This window comes from Ursus maritimus (genome assembly GCF_017311325.1).
Source record: "Ursus maritimus isolate PB19 chromosome X unlocalized genomic scaffold, ASM1731132v1 scaffold_X1, whole genome shotgun sequence".
Taxonomy (NCBI): Eukaryota; Metazoa; Chordata; class Mammalia; order Carnivora; family Ursidae; genus Ursus; species Ursus maritimus.
The window spans coordinates 35471754-35493233 of record NW_024423319.1 but is presented as its reverse complement, the minus strand read 5'-3'; the positions used below and the strand labels follow the sequence as shown (position 1 = coordinate 35493233).

General features: G+C 36.0%; 1 pseudogene; it reads right to left on the bottom strand.

The window, feature by feature from the left end:
* Window positions 1–1572: 1572 nt before the first annotated feature.
* Window positions 1573–3234, bottom strand: LOC121102511 (annotated as a pseudogene).
* Window positions 3235–21480: the final 18246 nt, after the last annotated feature.

Here is a 21480-nt window from a genome sequence, read left to right as displayed (position 1 = left end):
ATCCATGTTGGAGAAAGATATTAAAAGTAAATATCTGCACTCCTTTCTCCCTTCATATTTAATAGTGTAATTGTGAAGAAGATTACAGATTTGTCTGACTTTTATTTCTTACTATGAGGTATCAATTATGACAATGAAGAATCATACTGGGATATTAGCTCCCTTTCAGTTGCAAATAGTGTAACAAAATGGGGCATTTCTTTTACTTTTCTGGGATTTTTCTCATTTTTTGTGGTGAACTTAATGATGTTTTCATTCTAGATTTTAATATTAAATTTTGCAGAAGGATAACAGATGATAATTTGGAAATTCTAGAAAAAAATATTTTACTTAATGTAGAATGAACAATAATATCAGTGACTAATGAGGTTTTTGATGCACGGAGTTTCTAAGAAATTTTACCTACCATTTTGACTAACATGAAAGATAGAGTATTTAATTAAGCATAACATTTTTGAAAGGTCATTGTTTCAGTAAGCTTTCATCTTAGCCCCAGCCTTCTTTACCATTTGTGATTCAATAAGAAGTTGATATTTGGTGTTTGTCCCCAGTTCCTGACACAGAGTTTCTAAAACACTTGGATTGCCCGAGTAATGAAGGTGATAGGAATGTCTTTTGTTATTTATAACAAGCCCCTTTCAACCATACCTAAATTTATGCTAATAAAGAGACTCTTGGTGAACTTCTAGACAACTTTTGGATGGGAATGTTTGTCGGAGAAGCCAACATGTGATTAGAGCTTTGGGAGTTTCCACCCCATTCCACACCCCTGGACTTCCAGGGAGGGGAGAGGGGCTAGAGATTAAGTTCAATCACCAGTGATCAATGATTTAATCAATCATGTCTATGAAATGAGACCTCCATAAAAACCCCTCAATGACAGGACTCAAAGAGGTTCCAAATTAGTAAACACATTGATGTACTTGGAGAATGGCACACCCCAACTCCATGGTGACAGAAGCTCTTGCACTCAGGACTCTCCTGGACCTCACCTTATGTACATCTTCATCTGGCCTTTCATTTGTATCCTTTATTATAAACTGGTAATAGTAAGTAAAGTACTTTCCTGAGTTTTGTGAGCTATTCTACCAAATTATTGAACCCGGGGAGGGCGTTGTGGGAACCCCTGAATTTATTGCTGGTAGGTCAGAAGTACAAGTGGCAACCTGGAACTTACAACTGGCACCTGAATTTCAGGGAGTCTTATGAGACTGAGCCCATAACCTATAGGGTCTATGCTAACTCTGGGTAATTAGTGTCAGAATTGAATTGAATTGTAGGACATCCAGTTGGTGGAGCATGGAGAACTGGTTAGCATGGGGGGAAAACCCCCACATGTTTGGTGTCAGAAGTGATGTTGGAGAACACTACAGACCACAACCCCCATTGTTTCCCTCAAGTACATATAGATCTAGGATTGTAGCTGCTGAAAAACAGTGGAATAGTAAAAAGTATTGAGTAAGTAGCTCTTAAATTATCTGTGCTGTCTTGAATTGTATGTAATCTTAACTAGCTTAAATACTTCTTATTCAAATGTAAAGAGTCCACATTTTATTAGAAAGCTATATTCTATTTTTTTTTCTCATTAAACTTTTGTTTTTTAATGGGTCTCAAAATTCTGTGACAGATTTTTGGTCAAGTTGTTTCCATTAGAAAGTACTGATTTTAAAAACTAATAACTTGAAACTGCCACACACACAAAAAAACCAAATGGTCCACAAAACATTCTCCTTTCTTTCTGAAGGTTTTACGATGCATTGTTATCATTAACCAGTCTTTTACTATTAAACTTAAATGGCCAATTGACACAAACAGTTCTGAGACCGTTCTTCCACCACTGATTAAGACTGGGGTGGCAAGTATTGGGGATAATATTCATTTAGCCTTCTGAGCTTTCTGGGCAGACTTGGTGACCTTGCCAGCTCCAGGTGCATTCTTGTCCACTGCTTTGATGACACCCAGGGCAACCGTCTGTCTCATGTCATGAACAGCAAAACGGCCCAGAGAAGGATAGTCAGAGAAGCTCTCAACACACATAGGCTTGCCAGGAACCATATCAACAATGGCAGCATCACCAGATTTCAAGAACTTGGGACCATCTTCCAGCTTTTTTCCAGAATGACAATCTATCTTCTCCTTCAGCTCAGCAAACTTGCAAGCAATGTGAGCTGTGTGACAATCCAGCACAGGTGCATATCCAGCACTGATCTGGCCTGGATGGTTCAGGATAATCACCTGAGCCGTGAAGCCAGCTGCTTCCATTGGTGGGTCATTTTTGCTGTCACCAGCCACATTGCCATAATGGACATCTTTGACAGATACATTCTTGACATTGAAGCTCACATTGTCCCCAGGAAGAGCCTCACTCAAAGCTTCATGGTGCATTTCAACAGACTTTACTTCAGTTGTAACATTGACTGGAGCAAAGGTGACAACATGCCAGGTTTAAGAACACCAGTCTCCACTCAGCCCACAGGGACAGTACCAATACCACCAATTTTGTAGACATCCTGCAGAGGCAGATGCAAGGGCTTGTCAGTAGGACGAGTTGGTGGCAGAATGCAATCCAGAGCTTCAAGCAGTGTGGTTCCACTGGCGTTCCCATCCTTACAGGTGACTTTCCATCCCTTGAACCAAGGCATGTTAGCACTGGCTCCAGCATGTTGTCACTGTTTCAACCAGAAATTGGCACAAATGCTACTGTGTGGGGGTTGTAGCCAACTTTCTTAATGTAGGTGCTGACTCAACAATTAGTTGTTTTACACCCAGTGTGTAAGCCAGAAGGGCATGCTCACGGGTCTGCCCATTCTTGGAGATACCTGCTTCAAATTCACCAACACCAGCAGCAACAATCAGGACAGCACAGTCAGCCTGAGATGTGCCTGTAATCACGTTTTTGATAAAGTCTCTGTGTCCTGGGCCATCAATGATGGTCACATATTACTTGCTGGTCTCGAATTTCCACAGGGAGATATCAATGGTGATACCATATTTACGTTCAGCTTTTAGTTTATCCAAGACCCAGGCACACTTGAAGGAGCCCTTTCCCATCTCAGTAGCCTCCTTCTCAAATTTCTCAATAGTTCTTTTGTCGATCCCACCACATTTGTAGATCAGATGACCAGTAGTTGTAGACTTGCCCAAATCTATGTGTCCAATGATGACGATGTTGATGTGAGTCTTTTCCTTTCCCATTTTGGTTTAGGTTGAGCAGTGGTTTTCATGACACCTGTGTTCTGGTGGCAAACCCATTGCATAAAAGAAGAAACCTATATTCTAATATGTGTGTGTGTGTGTGTGTGTGTGTGTGTGTGTGTGTGTACTATAATGAAACTTTATCTTGTAGGAGAAGGATTATGTCTTATGCCTTTCTGTGTTCCAAGCATTTAGCCCACTGCTGTACAACCACAAAGTGCTCAATAAATGTATGTTCTTGATGATATTGATAAAATTATCAGTCCCACAAAGGACTGTACTCTGTACCCTCTGAAATGGAGCAGATATACCACCGCCTTGAACTCTTTGCAGGAAGAATACTTTTTAAATGACAAGTACAAGTAGGAGCTATCTGAGTATTTGTTAACCTTTACCATGAAAGCAGATTAAAATTCTCCAGAGTGTAATAAGTCCCTGGGAGACTGTTCCACTTATTACAAATTTCCTTCATTTATCTCATTACCTGAAGTGACATTTAACATCTTTCTCAGTTGGAATAATTTGATCTAATGCACATCATCTTTCTTATGAACGATGATGGTTCTAGTGAAAGATGAAAGCTCAGTTATAACAAGAGCATTTTGTCAAATTCATATAGTATTGCCAAAAATGTTGCAAATCATAATTTAAAGATAGTTTTTTAATCCATTTTGAACTATTACATTATTTTCTACTAGCTCTTTTCAGCCTGTTACCTCCAAAAATTGTGTGCCTGTTTTTCCACATAATGAGTATCTTGACTTTCTTATTATCCCTTTTTGTGGCCATATTAACTTCCCTGGTTTGATGCTGTTTTCTGTCTGCTAGCTGAGTTGATGAGGTCCAAGGTTGGCTATAAAAGAAGCATCAAACTTGAGGTCTACTGTAAAATATTTCTAGTCCTTATCATTATCTTTGGTATTGGCTCTTGTCACACCTGTTCCATTGTACTATACTCTGGATGCTATACTATAGTTTTAATAACCACATATTTGACTACTTGTTATAATACTATGTTTGAATTAATACTCAATTCTCTGCATTCCTGACTCTAGTTGGTTAACCACCAGATGTCTTGAATGGTCTCTGGTTGTGCCAATATACTAAAAATTTACAGCCATTATTTCTTCAAAATTTGCTTGAAGGATACATGCTTCCACCAGAGGGGCTAGCTCCAGTTTCTTAACTGCCTGACACTCCACTTTAGGCTCTGAGCTTCCCCAGTATTTTCAATAGTTGATTAACTCAGTTCTTTTTTAACTTCAGATCTTTTGTATACATCCAAAGAATGCTAATACCCCAAAACCTAATGCAAGAAAATGAAAAATCTCTATTAACACCATAGAGTTAGCCTAGGAAATATGGATTACATTCTCTCCATGTGATGGTTAATTTTATGCGTCAACTTGGCTAGGCCACAAAACCTAAATATTTAGCCAAACATTGTCATAGATGTTTCTGTGAAGGTATTTTTTAAATGAGATTAACCTTTAAATCATTAGACTTTGATTAAAGCAAATTAACCTCCATAATGGGGGTGGGCCTCATCCAATCAGTTGAAGGCTTTAATAGCTAAGGACTGGCCTCCTGGAAAGAAAAAGGAATTCTGCCAGCAGATTGACTTTAGACTCAAACTGCAACTCTTCTCTGGGTGTCCAGCCTTCTGACCTATCCTGCAGATTTTGAACTTGAACTTGCCAACCTCCACCATGTGAGCCAGTTCCTTAAAAAAAATGTGTGTGTGTATGTGTGTGTGTGTGTATTCTATTCTCTTCTATTCTCTTCTCTAGAGTACCCTGACTAATATCTTCTGGAGTCACTAGTAAGGATTAAACCTGAAATAATCACTGAAATTTTGAGAATGAGGAAACCACCTACATTGAAAGTGTAGATTGCTCTGGGTAGCATAGGCATTTTAACTATATTAATTCTTCCAATCCATGAGCATGGAATATTTTTCCATCTTTTTGTGTCTTCTTCAATGTCTTTCAAGAGTGATTCATAGTTTCTAGAATACAGATCCTTTACATCTCTGATTAAGTTAATTCCGAGATAACCTATGATTTTTGTTGCTATAGTAAATGGAATGGATTCCCTAATTTCCCTTTCTTCAGTCTCATTGTTCATGTATAGAAATGCAACTGATTTCTGAGCATTGATTTTGTATCCCGCCACATTACTGAATTGCTCTATAACTTCTAGTAGTTTGGGGGTGGATTCTTTTGGGTTTTCCATAGAGTATCATGTCATCTGCAAAGAGAGACAGTTTGACTTCTTTGCCAATTTGGATACCTTTTATCCCTTTTTGTTCTCTGATTGCTGTTGCAAGGACTTCTAGTACTATGTTGAATAATAATGGTGAGAGTGGACATCCTTGTTGTGTTCCTGATCTTAAGGGAAAGGCTTCCAGCTTTTCCCCATTGAGAATGATATTTGCTGTAGGCTTTTCATAGATGGTTTTTATGAGATTGAGGAATGTACCCTCTATTCCTACACTCTGAAGCTACGTGCAAAAGAATAAAACTTGACCACTCTCTCACACCATACACAAAAATAAACTCCAAATGGATGAAAGACCTCGATGTGAAACAGGAATCCATCAAAATCCTAGAGGAGAACATAGGCTACAACCTCTTTGACATCGCCCACAGCAACTTTTTTAATGACACATCTCCAAAGGCAAGAGAAACAAAAGAAAAAATGAACTTGTGGGACTTAATCAAGATAAAAAGCTTCTGCACAGCCAAGAAAACAGTCAAAAAAACTAAGAGGCAGCCCATGGAATGGGAGAATATATTTGCAAATGACACTACAGATAAAAGACTGGTATCCAAGATCTACAAAGAACTTCTCAAACTCAATACACAAGAAACAAATAAACAAATAAAAAAAAAGGGGCAGAAGATATGAACAGACACTTTTCCAATGAAGACATACAAATGGCTAACAGACACATAAAAAAAAGGTTCAAAATCATTAGCCATCAGGGAAATTCAAATCAAAACCACATTGAAATACCACTTATGCCAGTTAGAATGGCAAAAATGGACAAGGCAGGAAACAACAAATGTTGGAGAGGATGTGGAGAAAGGGGATCCTTCTTACACTGTTGGTGGGAATGCAAGTTGGTACAGCCACTCTGGAAAACAGTGTGGAGGTCCCTTCAAAAGTTCAAAACTGAGCTACGCTATGACCCAGCCATTGCACTACTGGGTATTTACCCCAAAGATACAGATGTAGTGAAGAGAAGGGCCATATGCACCCCAATGTTCATAGCAGCTCTGTCCACAATAGCTAAATCGTGGAAGGAGCCTAGATGCCCTTCAACAGATGACTGGATTAAGAAGATGTGGTCCATATATACAATGGAATATTACTCAGCCATAAAAAAGAACGATTTCTCAACATTTGCTGCAACATGATGGGACTGGAGGAGAAAATGCTAAGTGAAATAAGTCAAGCAAAGAAAGACAATTATCATATGGTTTCACTCATTTATGGAACATAAGAAGAAAGAAGATTGGTAGGAGAAGAAAGGGAAGAAGAAAGGGGGGTAAACAGATGGGGGAATGAACCATGAGAGACTATGGACTCTGGAAAACAAACCGAGGGCTTCAGAGGGGAGGGGAGTGGGGGAATGGGATAGGCTGGTGATGGGTATGAAGAATGGCACGTATTGCGTGGTGCACTGGGTGTTATATGCAAGTAATGAATCATGGAACTTTACATCAAAAACTAGGGATGTACTGTATGGTGACTAACATAATATAATAAAAAAATATTATAAAAAACCCATTTACTTCTTTTCCATTCTGGTATCTCTAATAAAGTGGATGAAAGTGAAATGATTTTTAAAACTTTACTATGTGTCACCTTGCTTTTATAAGCGCCAACCTTATGAGGTAAGGTAGTACCATTCTACTTTATAGATTTAGAAACTGAAGCTTATAGAGTTAAATTATTTTGCTCAAGTCACCCAGCTAATGAGCACTAGAGTTAGATTTCAAACTCTGTTTGGCATCAAATTAATGTTTCAACTTGATGCACTCACAGAACTCTGTCCGTTATAACAATGATTAAGTCTCTTGTTCCTTATACAGATGTCTTGGAATATAATGGTGGTGACTTATATCTATAATCAAAGTTTGGTCCATATGTCATGAGAATTTCATCTTGAGAGGGTGATTAAGTGGTTACATATATATTTTGTGTCAAAATCATGAACGGATGCCTAACCACAGGAATTGGGTAGGTTTACTAGTTTTAGCACACACAGTCTGACAGCCATCCATCCTTAGCAAACCAGCAGTCAGTTACCTTAGGTTAATTAAACTAGCCCTGTAGAAAGTAGAGAAGTCAATAGAGAAGAGGTTTACTTTGCAATAAATGAACCAGTTATGCATGTAATTTAGGACAAAACTTTATACAGATAAATTATTCTGTTCATTTCCTTAATATTGGCTTATTAATACTTATTAATATTTTGATGTTGTATGTAGTTTTTGGTTTTTTACTGGGCTGTATTTCAAGTTTGTAGAATTAAACATTTGTACTATTATTAACCTACTGACAAGGAAAATCAACCTGTCTAATTAAATATGTAATCACCTACATAATTTTTCCATAAAATGTAGATTTTGCAAATCCTTTTTAAAAACGTAAGGTCAGATGACTTTTGAAACTTGACGTTTCTACAATTTTTTTAAAAACTCAGTTTAATTTCACAATCACACAACATCTAGACTTATTTGGCTATAGTTACTATTTCCAGGGAATGAGTTCCTTAAAAACAAAGTAACTTTTGGACAGTCCATAGTCATGAAGTGCTTTACCCCAGTAGAGCAATCAGCCTACTTGCATTGATATAACACCAGAATAGCTAGTTGAAAACTGGAAGATTTAGTAAATAAATTGGTAAATTGGGCAAAATACCAAAGAATTAATTTGCTGCGTTTGAACATTTTCTCTCCACTTAATCTGTGCAAATAAACAAAGAAAAAAAAAACCACTTTTTACTAAAGCTACTATTCTATGATGCAATTTCCCTATCACAACCTTAAAGCTCTGGCTATCATCACACAATATTATCGGTATTTTGGGGAGGACTTTGATCTGGAGGGCAAGTAGAAATTAGAAAGAAGAAAAAATATTGTCTTGAAAACCCTTTTTCTTTTAGGTCTCCCCAATTACACATTCATTACCTTTTCCTTATCTGTTTCTCCATGGGGAAGATTTCTAGATTTGATGAAGTTTTTTTCTTTGTCAAATGCCTCTTTTTCCAGTGCTCTGCTGCCCCTCCCATGGTATCTTTATCTGCCATCCATTATACTCACATATAGCCCCATCATACCTGAATAGTCTCTAATCCCAAAGTGCCCCTATCAGTGCCATGCTATATTCTCCATTTTCCTTAGGCACAGACTTGTCCAGTCTATGTATTACAGAAGGTCCTATCTTCTAAACTATGCTAAACTCTTTTGAGTTACTTTTCTGGTGGTTTTCTATACCTTGTTTGTGGTCATCACAGAGGAAGAGGAGGCTTGAATGATTTATAGGCTTTGCTCTGACCAGGTAGCAGAGAGAATTCTAACCAATGAAACTGACACACATAAAGACTGTAGAAAGAACAAGAAGGCTGCCATCCCAGGAGCATAGGTGACATCCCAGGAGCATAAGGTGACAAGTGTCATGAGAAGAGTATGTAATTTTAACTCAAAGCAGTGAATAATATGGACATTTCAAGAAATTTTATGTCTAATTTGGAAAATTATTGTGTCTTTTGTTCATGGTTTTTCTTATCATACCTTGGAGCAATTTTCTACTGGGCCTATGAAAATTAGGCAGCTGTATTCAAAACTTCATTCATTCCCCCAAAGAACTTTTGAAGACCCTTTCACTAAGTAGCACTTTCTTTAGGGCATATGAACTTCTTCATCCATAGAGGGTATTGTTATATGTTTTGAGGGCAAAAAAGCCTGGAGGAAGTTTTTGAGCTTGACTTCCTTGAAAATATCTGGGTGCTAGAGATTTAGTGTACTTTTGTAGAAAACAACAAATGTGAGAATTTTTGTACACATTTAAAACTTCATTTAGAATCTGGATGCTATTTGAGCTGGTGTCAAGGATGCATGAAATTAAATTTAAGAAAGCTCAACTTTAAGAAATACCAATTTCTTTCTGCATTGGGTAGTTAGATTCTGAGTAGGAATTAAAACTGGTCATTTTGAAATTAATAACACTCGTGAGCTTTTTCATAATTCCACAATTCAAATATGTACTGATAATTTTAGGGGCTGAGGTTAGATTCAAGGAGTCTTATAAAAAGAAAAGTAGAAGTTCTGTGGGGTAGAAAAGCATCTCATGGGAGTTTGCTACTTTCTGACTAAGGGGCAAAAGTCAGATTTTTAAGCATGTCTGCAGAAGTTATCCTCATAGAAAGTATGTTTTTAACAGAATGATAAAACATGTTTTTAAAATAGTATTTTACTAGGTGTCTTAATTTAAAAGAGTGGAAAACCATATGGTATATTTTGTGAATAACTTCGAGTTTAAATGCTCAAGTTTTCAAATCAAGATATATTTTACTATTTAATTTTAAAAGGTTCAATTTTTAAATATACATTAAAGAGGTTTCCATATACATTTTTATTCACATGAATAATACTAATGCAATATATTCAAAACTTTATTGGAGGAAAGTTGTTATTCCATTTTATAAATGAATTGTAATATGAGTTATAAAATTGAATAAACATCACCAGTACCTCTCAGTGTATTTTTAAATATGGGGTAGTTCTATGCAGTGAGATATTCTACAAAAGGTAGTAACATTTACTTTTTCTTATATTGCAAAGTTTCTAAATTCTGGATGAGACAGTCATTTTCTCAAGATTCATTGAATTATAAAATTGTGCATTTTCAAATTGCTTGCACATCTCTTGTCATTTGACCCTTTCAATGACCCTATGAAATAATTAGAAGTGATATGGTTGATTATAGATGAGGAAACAGATTCAGAGAGCCAACAAGACAACTAAGATTGCAGAGCTAAAAGGTTAGAGAGGGAAGACCAGCACTTCTGACCTGTAGCTCCTAATCCATTGTTCTTTCCATTTTGTGTGGTCTCTTCTCAAACTGTCATAATCAGACCACTTTAGTTCAACCTGAGTATTTCCCCAAAATTCAAGGGAGGGGGTAGCTTTTTAATAATGCTACTGACTTGTATGTGATGAATCTGAAAAACAGAAACAAGTGGATCATATGAATTACTCATGAAATAGGGAAGGCATTAGGAAGGAAACATCTGCCAGTTTAACAAGTTCAGCTGGATAAACTTGGACAGACAGCAGGGTGCCTTTCACAGTCCTCTGACAAATGGCCCAAGTGAGAAACTGCCACTTACTATTCACTGATTCACTGTGCTAGGCACAGTGAATAAGGTAGATATAATCTTGGCCCTCATGGCATTTACATTACAAGGGAAGAGCTAGACAAGTAAACAAGCAATTAAAATAGTTTTAATATTACAATAGAGGACATATGTGCTATGGGAATATCAGAAAAGACATCAAACCCTAATTTAGAGAATAAAGAAAGACCTAAAAGATAAGTAAAGAGCTGGGTGATGTGTATTCCAAGTGGAGGAAAGAGCATGGGTTGAAACCTCTAGAGCATAAAAGATTTGAGAAGCTGAAAGGAGTTTCTTATGGCTGGCATAGAAATCACTGGAGGAGAAATGATGATCAATACATTGTTTACATAATCTTAGAGAAGTCTGAAAGAAGAAACACGGGAGGAGGCAAGGTACCAAAGATAAACCCTGACCCATCCTAGTACAGTTTCTAGTCTTCCTATTGCTACCAGGACATTGTTTCCCACTCCTCACAGTGTTGTGTGGCTATTAAGGAAAGGAGCTTTATTAAATGCCAACTATGACCCATACCATTTCAAGTGTGCCATCTCATTGAAACCTCATGTCCCATGAGGCAGGTACCAGTGCCCTGACTTTACAGATGAGGAAATTAAGACTAAGATAGGGAATAAAGACTGCCCAAGGTCCCATGATTAGTAAGCAATGGAGTAAGGACCTGAGTCCACATTTCTCAGTTTCCCAAGGCAACACTGTTCAGCTGTTCTCTGCTTTCTCTCCTTGGTTTTTAGAACCATAATTATAGCACCTCTATATTACTACTGCTTCAGTAAAACAATTTAAAAGAAAATGATTTGGTTTATCTTAGCTAAAGATGACCTCCTTTTGGTTTACAGGTGCCATTGAGCCAGAGGTATATTTTCTGAATGAATGGATTTCAGAGAGAACCAAGGTGATGAAGATATGTCTAGGAGTCCAACAAGGACTTAAAAACTTTTTTGCATGTACAATTCATACATTCTCAGATCCGAAAGAGAGACTTCCTTAAAGATTTTACCATTTGGCAAAATCTTAGATTGAGACAACTTAAATGATAGAAAAACGGTCCCTTGTATCTGAGAGGATTCTCGATAGGTTTTTAGGAATGGAGAGTAGGAGGTGGTAAGATGTAAAACTGACTGGGATCTGTTCCAACTAAGAAGTCACATATGTGAAACCTAATATTAGAGAAACCGAATTGGCACACAAGAGAGTCTGATATAAAGGACATGCCCTTCTTATGTATTTTTGTAAAAGACCTAGATTTACGTTAATGGAATCTATGAAGTAAAGTTGTGTAGTTACTTAATATTTAAAGGACCTAAGATTGCACAACTGGGTATCTATCCCATTAGTTCTGAACTCATTTCTTTCAGGCCTATTAAGAGATAGTTGTGATACCTTTATTAGTTTTATTTTATAATTAATTCATATGAGTCTGAGTTTTAGAGAAATAAAGTATATGATGTCTTCTTCTTCTGTGTATTAACTTTCTCTTTTATATTTGGGTTATTAAAATTTGAATATGGAATGGAAATACTTTCTTGTTGAAAGTACTTGGAGGGGCGCCTGGGTGGCACAGCGGTTAAGCGTCTGCCTTCGGCTCAGGGCGTGATCCCGGCGTTATGGGATCGAGCCCCACATCAGGCTCTTCTGCTATGAGCCTGCTTCTTCCTCTCCCACTCCCCCTGCTTGTGTTCCCTCTCTCGCTGGCTGTCTCTATCTCTGTCGAATAAATAAATAAAATCTTAAAAAAATAAATAAATCTTAAAAAAAAAAAAGAAAGTACTTGGAAATGATACCATGCATTAGTTTTGCATTGACATTTTTAATTCAATGCTTTTATTAAATAACTAAATAATAAGGAATTGATTTTAATTTTATGTACAAACTATATTTTCTAAAAGAAAATAATATTCCTCTTATATTTTAATGTGGCTACCCATATCTGAAAAAATTATAAATGCAAAGTTTTTCCAATTTCATTTCTGGCAGTAAAATGAAGAATACTTGCAAGTCATTATTTATCACATCATATGTGATAGTCATGATCTTCAAGTTTTGCTTGATATTGTTTGGAATTGATAAATGCTCTATTACTGCAAAAATTAGTTGCTCTATTGAATATAAATACTACATAGAATATAAACTTTAATTTTTTATTCAATAAGTTACCAAATATTATTATTATTCGATTTTTCTAAAACAAAATACAACCTGAAGTTGCTGCTGGTGCCTGTCCCTAGGCCCTCTGAGACACTTAAAGAATAGTTTAGATTGTTTCAGGCTGTAAACCTTAGATAATATGTCATGGGCTTTCCAATACAAACCTGAGATAAGAGATGAGAAATTACCTTTAGACAGGAGTGTTTGTGAACCAATACTTTGTTTCTATATAAGATGAATGAAAAAAGTACTTTGCTTTTTTGAATAATTTTAATGGACTCTTGTTGAAACTATACTTTATGGAGTCTAATATCTGGTAAAAAAAAAAAACTACTGGGAGAACTTAGAGATAAAAGGAATCGGAGGCACTGAGGACAGTGATAAATACAGGAGTAGTTTCATAGGAAGATGTGAGCCTTAATAGAATAAGCCTTAGCAAATTTCAAGTATACAATACCATATTACTAACCATAGTCACCGTGCTGTACATTAAATCCTTAGAAATTATCCATCTTCTGACTGATAGTTTATAGCCTTTGAAATACATTTCCACATCCCCCCCCCACTCCTCAGTCCCTGGCAACCTCTGTTATATTCTCTGTTTCTATGAAACTGACTTTTTAAAAAAGTTTCCATGTATAAGTGAAATCAGACAGTATTTGTCTTTCCCTGCTGGCTTATTTCACTTAGCATAAAGCCCTCCAGTCTCATCCATATTATCACAAATGGCAGGATTACCTTCTTCTTGTGGCTGAATAATAAGCCATTGTTTAGATATTCCATATTTTGTTTATCCATTCATCCATTAAAAGACATTTAGGTTTTTTCCATATCTTGGCTATTGAGAGTAATGCTGCAACGAACATGCGAGTGCAGACATCTCCTAGTGATACTGATTTTGTTTACTTCAGTTATATACCAAGGAGTTGGATTGCTGGATCATATGATAGTTCTGGATCATATGATAGTTCTAATTTTGTTTTTTTGAGGAATCTCCATACTGACTTCCATAGTGGCTGCACCAATTTATATTCCCACCAACAGTGGACTAGGGGTCTCTTTTCTTCACATTCTTTCCAGTACTTGTTATTTCTTCTCTTTTTGATAATAGACATCCTAGCATATGTAAGGTAATATCTCATTATGGTTTTGATTTGCATTTCCCTGTTGATCAGGTCTTAAGCATTCTCAACACACACATACACATGCACACACACAAGAGTTATCTATGTATTTTTTTTAAAGTTAGCTATGTAAAGTGATGGATAGGTTAATTGATCTTGGTAACCATTTCATAATGTACATGTATACCAAGTCATCACATTTGAATATATATAAAATTGTATTTTTCAGTAATTCCTCAATAAAGTTGGGGAAGAAAGAAAAGAAATAGATCACGCCTACTTCCTATCTATTAGGAACTGTGGATTAAACCAGGTATAATAAAATGAGACATTCATCGAAGTGCCCAAAAATGATTTCTAGCTTAAAATAATGCCTGATTTGTAGCCCTTGATTGAAACTCTCCCATATTCCTGCTAAAATATCAAATGTAGGCATGGATTACTATCAAATCTCATAACACCAATGAAAACTAACACTGACTTAATGCTAGATTCTAGAAGGAATTTCCATTACCTAAAAGTATATGGATATGAATTAAGAAAAGGCCTTCAGGTCTTGTCTAATGAGCTCTTGGATTTCACTTGATGAAATAATTTTTCTCTAGAAGGACAGGAAGAAACCAAGAAGTCAGGGGCAGCTATTCTTATACATTAAAAACATCCAGAAACATCAACAACAAAAACATACCACCATAAGAACAAAGAGATATATTTTCTAGAAATAAAGTTTTGTTGTGGGGAGAGCCAGGTAGGGAGGAGAAGCACAGAGAGAGGAAGAGCCCTGGGAGCCATGTAACCAATTGGTCTATGTGTCAGGAAACCAGGCAAAGTGGTAGAAAATTGTCCCACTTCCAAACATCAGAACTGTACTAAGTGATAGCTGCTTAGTGTGAGTTTGGGATGGAAACTATGCACATCAACATACCCCCAGAATTGACTTAAGAAATTAATTTATCTATAAATCAATGAGTAAAAGGCAGTCCTATGGACTGTCAGAGTCCAGATAAAGCTTTACTTCATTCAAGGAAAAATAGAGAAAGAAAAAATAAACACAACCACCCACAGAAGCACTTCAGGTTTATGGGAAATATACAGAAGAGGAAAATGGGAACACAAACCCACAATTTCAAAGGAAGCACGTATATTTGAGAAACAAATGGCCTACTGAATAATTATGAAGACATTTTTGAAGAAGATGTTTGACATCCTCAAGAGACTGCAAAGAAGAATGGTCTTTTCAAAAAAGGAGCAGATAATCATAAGAAACAAGGTCAGATGTAAATGAAAATGGCTGAAATAAAGAAAGAGTGCCAAGAAATTATACTATAATAGTATTAACATCCACATTGAACTGAGTAAAGAAAATAATTAAGACTGTCAAAAATCGTTTCTGTCCTGTAAGTGACAAGAGTAATACACTGTCTCATACAATAGAGGAAAATGACAAGGACCAAAACCAAACAAGCTATAAGAAGATAGGTACAGAGAAAAGGGCAGGGGACTAGAAATGTAATCAAAGATGTATAAGTATTCCTGAGGAAGAAATAGAAAGAGCAGAGTTAGAAATAATTGATGGCATAAATTTTAAAAATATGAAATGAAAGAAATTTGTGTTTACAGATTGAAGGTCCCACAGTTTTCCTTGCAAATTAAATCAAAAGAAAGCCACATCGATATACATTCTTGGAAATTAATCACAAAAATAAAATAACATATAAGCATCCAAGAGAACCTCATAGTTCTCTGTAACCCAAATTCCAAAAAAAAAAAAAAAAAGTTTACCGAAGTGATTGTTTGAGAGCTATATGTATGGTCATCTCAATGGATGCTGAAAAGAGTAATAAAATTCAACATCTGTACTGATGTCAAAAATTCTTAGCAATAGTGCAGAATGCTACTGGCCAAAATGAATTATAAATATAGATGGAAAAATCCTAAATAAAATATTAGATAATGGAGTCTAGCATTATATGGTAAAAGATTAATGCACTATAACCAATACAGTTTATTCCAGGAATTCAACAATGATTCTAGGTAAGAAAATCTATTAATAAAAATAACAGAAATAGATCAAATGACAGATATACCCTCATCTCTATAGGGCAGAAAAGGTAGCTGATATAAATCACCATTTATTCCTGATTTAAAAAAAATCAGAGATAACTAGAAATGCAAATATTCCTTAATATATTAATAAATATGTGTCTCCATCTTATAGGCTGCATTATATATACTGTTCAAATTCTAATCATGGAATAGGCAATAAGGCAAGTCCTCCTGCAAATCTTACTATTTTTCATCATTCCACAAGTATTAATACATTAGAACATAAATAAGGAAGCAAAATCATAGTTTTTGGAATGAAGGAAACAAAGGTATTAATTATTGGGATATGTTTGGAAAACTCAAGGCAAAATAACTGAAAAGTTAAGTAGACATTGTAAAATAATCTGGATACAAATTTAAAATATATAAATCTATTAGTTTATAAAATTAAATAATCAGAACACAAAAAATTAGAATTATACTTGCCACAACAGTTATGCAATATCTAGAAATAAAATAAGTTGTTTTATACCACTTTACTGAATGATTTGGTAAATGGAGAGACCTAGGTATCTTCTCCTGGAGCAGTGACCTACATTACCAAACCATGAACACTTCTAGGAAATACTTCCTATAAGCTTCAAAGACCTTAAGAATTAAAAGAGTCATTAAAGATAATTCAATTATCTTTCAAATGAGAAAACTGAGACTCAGAAAAATGATGGCTAAGATTAATGGCCTGGAACTAAAATCCAGGTCATCTGGCACTGAGTTAGATATTTTTTCTATTAAACTGTTTTATTTCCAAAAAACAAAAGCTCAAAACACAGAGTTAATTTTTTTCAGATGTTCCTTTCTCTCCTAACATTAAAATGCTGGAGAAAAATTCTATTTAATACAGGATTCTAATTTAGTTTTCTCAATAGACTTTTTAAAAAAATAAAATTGGAACCATGCTCTATACACTGTGATTCAGCTCAATTTTCCCATAATAATAAATACAAGGCATGCTTCTAATTTCAGTAATTATAGGGTAGGTAATTAACCCTCCCATTGATGAAAACTAAAGACCTGGATAATAAGTTAAAAATGTTTTTTTAAAGAGCATGCAAGTAATAACAATATAGTAAAGAATTAATGGCCTGAAAGCAAACACAAGATGCCAACCCAGTGAGGTGAACTACTATAGCTTTTGGCATTTTCTAATCTAGAAAAAAGGAGCTACAAAACTGAGATGTGACTTAGTTGGCAGTGAGGTGAGCAGAATTCAAAGTCCAAGGCTTAATAAAATATGGGTGGAGTCTGATGAACAAAAAACTCCCCTTTTAAACAGGAAACTCAAAGGGCTATAACCTCACATGAAGGGTGAGCCAAAAATATACCAGACATAAGCCAGATCTCCCATGGATTTTCAGCTTGAATCCTTGACTTACCTGGGTGGTCCGGAGGAATCTCAAGCCGTGATCCTGGATGAAGATAGTCCCAAGTCATTTCCCAGAAGCATATTAATTTTTTTTCTGGAAGAAGATAATAAAACCCCTAAATCCCAAATATTTATATCATTTAATAAAAGTTTGATGAATTACAAGAATTTTATTTTAAAGATATCAGAGAGTTATTGAGTGGAAACAACTCATACTATATAAGTTGGAATTCCAGAGCGGGGAGCCTCTCTAAGGGAGCTGATGATCACCAGCTATTTTTTTTTTTCTGTTGAAGTCATTTACTGACTATGGGCATAGTATGAGGAAGAAAGATGAAACAATTGTTTTTAAGATTTTATTTATTTATTAACAGAGAGAGAGAAAGCAAAAGAGCACAAGCAGGGTAGTGGCAGAGGGAGAGGGAGAAACAGACTCCCCACTGATCAGGGAGCCTGACGTGGGGCTCTATCCCAGGACCCTGGGATCATGACCTGAGCTGAAGGCAGATGCTTAACATACTGAGTCACCCAGGTGCCCCAAGATGAAACAATTTTTTTTTGGTAGCTGCATGGGGCAACATTTTTGAAACCTGAGGAGACGTTGATAATGGTGAGTCTTCACCATGGGATTTTGCTGACTTCTGGGACTGCCTGACAGTTATAGGTAAATGAGGCCAATTTTTTTTGAAAGGCATACTGAAATTATCTATATTCTTGTAGTGCTTAGGAGACAAAGCCTAGCTAGGAGGAGATCACCAGATTTAAATGCATGGTAATTCTTTCCATCAAGGCATTTTCCAGAACTCAAAGTTGGGGAGTGAGCTGCATGGGCAGCTAAAGTGCTAAGCTCAAAAAAAAAAAAAAAATCCAAAGGCAGTAGCAAATCTTCCACAGACTTTCATAAATGAAGAAAGGAAGATCCAGTAAGTTTGTGTAAAAAACCCAAGAAGGCCATGCTCCTAAACAGGACTGAAATGGAGGTGTATTGAATGTTACCAAAACATCAACCTGGCCACCACTCAGCTTACTCCTTCATTGGATTCACATGATCACCTCCTCACTCAGTTTGCCCAAAAGAGGGAAGGGATGTATTCTCTGGTGGAAGATAACATTATTTAGAGTTTCTGATTTTCTTTTTAAACAATAAATTTTCTGGACATAAAGAGAGGCATGAAAATGTGGCCAATAAATAAGAGAAAACATCAAGAAACAGTAACAAAACTTCAGATGATAAAAATATTAAAAAGGATTTTGAAATAACTCAGAGTTATATTCTAAAGAAATTAGAGAACAAGATGAACAAGAGGAATGAAAATGACAGAGGTAGGAATAAAAATGAAAGCATGAAATGGGCATTCAATAAATGAAAAATACAAGAGCTAATTGGATGAACTAAACTGAAGAATGGACACAACAGATGTGATTAGTGAATTTAAACAGATTAAAAGAAAATATCCAAATTGAAGCACTGAGTAAAATGTAATAGAGCAGGAGAGAGAGTAAGAGACATGTGTAGACACAATATAAAATAAGTATGTAATTGTACTCCCAGAAAAACAAGAGGAAGAAAATGGTAGGATGCAATAATTGAAGAAAAATAGATTTAAAAAATTTCTAAATTGATAAAGAGTATTAATCACAGTTTCAAGAAGCTCAACAAGACCGAGCAGGTTGGAATATAAAGAAAACCACATATAAGGACATTGTGGTCAAACTGCCAAAAACCATAACTAAAAAGAAATCCTTTAAGGATCCATAGAGAAAAGATACATTATCTATAGTAAGATTGATGGTTTATTTTGGGTGGAAACTGTGGAAGACCTGAATCAAGTTAATGATGCATCTGAAATGCTTTAAAAAAAAGGAAAATAGATTCTATATTTGGTAAAATCAGTGATGGGTAGTAAGGAGGGCACGTATTGCATGGTGCACTGGGTGTTATACGCAACTAATGAATCATCGAACTTTACATCGGAAACGGGTACTGTATGGGGACTAACATAATATAATAAAAAAAACATTAAAAAAAGAAAAAAAGGAAATGAATACATTTATTAATAAAATACGAGAAAATCATTGCTATACAATGTGAAAAACTAACTGGCTTCAGGCTCCAATAATATGATGAAACCAATGATATATTGTGATATAGAAGCACAGGACTGTAGAATGAAATGTATAACACCAGAAAGGGTAAATAAGTGTGCAGTTTGTAACATATGTAGAAGAAATACGACTGTAGGAAAAGAATGGGAGAAGCTAAATGAAGCGAAATTCTTGTAGGTTTTTTGCATTACTTGGAATGTGGTAAAATAAGAGATTTAAAGTAGAATGTCATAAGTCAAGTATGTGTATTCTAATCCTTAGGGTAAACACTAAAAGGATGATACAAGAATGTATAACTAAAATTTGGTTGGAGATGTTAACACACCTTTCTCAGTAATTTTAGAACAAAGGACAAAAACAAGTCACTAAAGATATATAAATTTTGAAAAACACAATTAAACTAACTGATGTATTTTGAATACTTTACCCACCTAACTTCAGAATACTCATCATTTTCTTTCTTTTTTTATTTTAATGCTTTTTTATTATACTGTGTTAGTCACCATACAGTACATCCCCAGTTTCCGATGTAAAGTTCGATGATTCATTAGTTGCGTATAAAACCCAGTGCACCATGCAATACGTGCCTTCCGTACTACCCATCACCAGTCTATCCCATTCCCCCACCTCCCTCCCCTCTGAAACCCTCAGAGTCCATAGTCTTTCATGCTTCATTCCCCTTTCTGATTACCCCCCTTTATCCCTTTCTTCCCCTACCGATCTTCCTAGTTCTTATGTTCCATAGATGAGAGAAATCATATGATAATTGTCTTTCTCTGCTTGACTTATTTCACTTAGCCTTATCTCCTCCAGTGCTGTCCATGTTGCAGCAAATGTTGAGAACTCGTTCTTTCTGATAGCTGAGTAATATTCCATTGTATATATGGACCACATCTTCTTAATCCAGTCATCTGTTGAAGGGCATCTCGGCTCCTTCCACGATTTGGCTATTGTGGACAATGCTGCTATGAACATTGGGGTGCATATGGCCCTTCTCTTCATTATGTCTGTATCTTTGGGGTAAATACCCACTAGTGCAATGGCTGGGTCATAGGGTAGCTCAGTTTTTAACTTTTTAAGGGACCTCCACACTGTTTTCCAGAGTGTCTGTACCAACTTGCATTCCCACCAACAATGTAGGAGGGATCCCCTTTCTCCACATCCTCTCCAGCAATTGTTGTTTCTTGCCTTGTCAATTTTTGCCATTCTAACTGGAGTAAGGTGGTATCTTAGTGTGGTTTTGATTTGAATTTCCCTGATGGCTAATGATTTTGAATATTTTTTCGTGTGTCTGTTAGCCATTTGTATGTCATCATTGGAAAAGTGTCTCTTCATATCTTCTGCCCATTTTATGATTTGTTCATTTGTTTCTAGCATATTGAGTTTGAGAAGTTCTTTGTAGATTTTGGATACCGGTCTTTTATCTGTAGTGTCATTTGCAAATATATTCTCCCATTCCGTGGGCTGCCTCTTAGTATTTTTGACTGTTTTCTTGGCTGTGCAGAGCTTTTTATCTTGATGAAGTCCCACAAGTTCATTTTATCTTTTGTTTCTCTTGCCTTTGGAGATGTGTCATGAAAAAGGTTGCCTTGGCCGATGTCGTAGACGTTGCTGCCTATGTTCTCCTCTAGGATTTTGATGGATTCCTGTCTCACATCGAGGTCTTTCATCCATTTAGAGTTTATCTTTGTGTATGGTGTGAGAGAGTGGTCAAATTTCATTCTTTTGCACGTAGCTGTCCAATTTTCCCAGCACCATTTATTAAAGAGACTGTCTTTTTTTCCACTGGATGTTTTTTCCTGCTTTTTCAAAGATTCGTTGCCCAAAGAGCTGAGGGTCCATTTCTGGGTTCTCTATTCTGTTCCATTGGTCTATGTGTCTGTTTTTGTGCCAGTACCATGCTGTCTTTGTGATCACAGCTTTGTAGTACAGCTTGAAATTCGGCATTGTGATGCCCCCAGCTTTGTTTTTCCTTTTCAACAGTTCCTTGGTGATTCGGGGCCTTTTCAGGT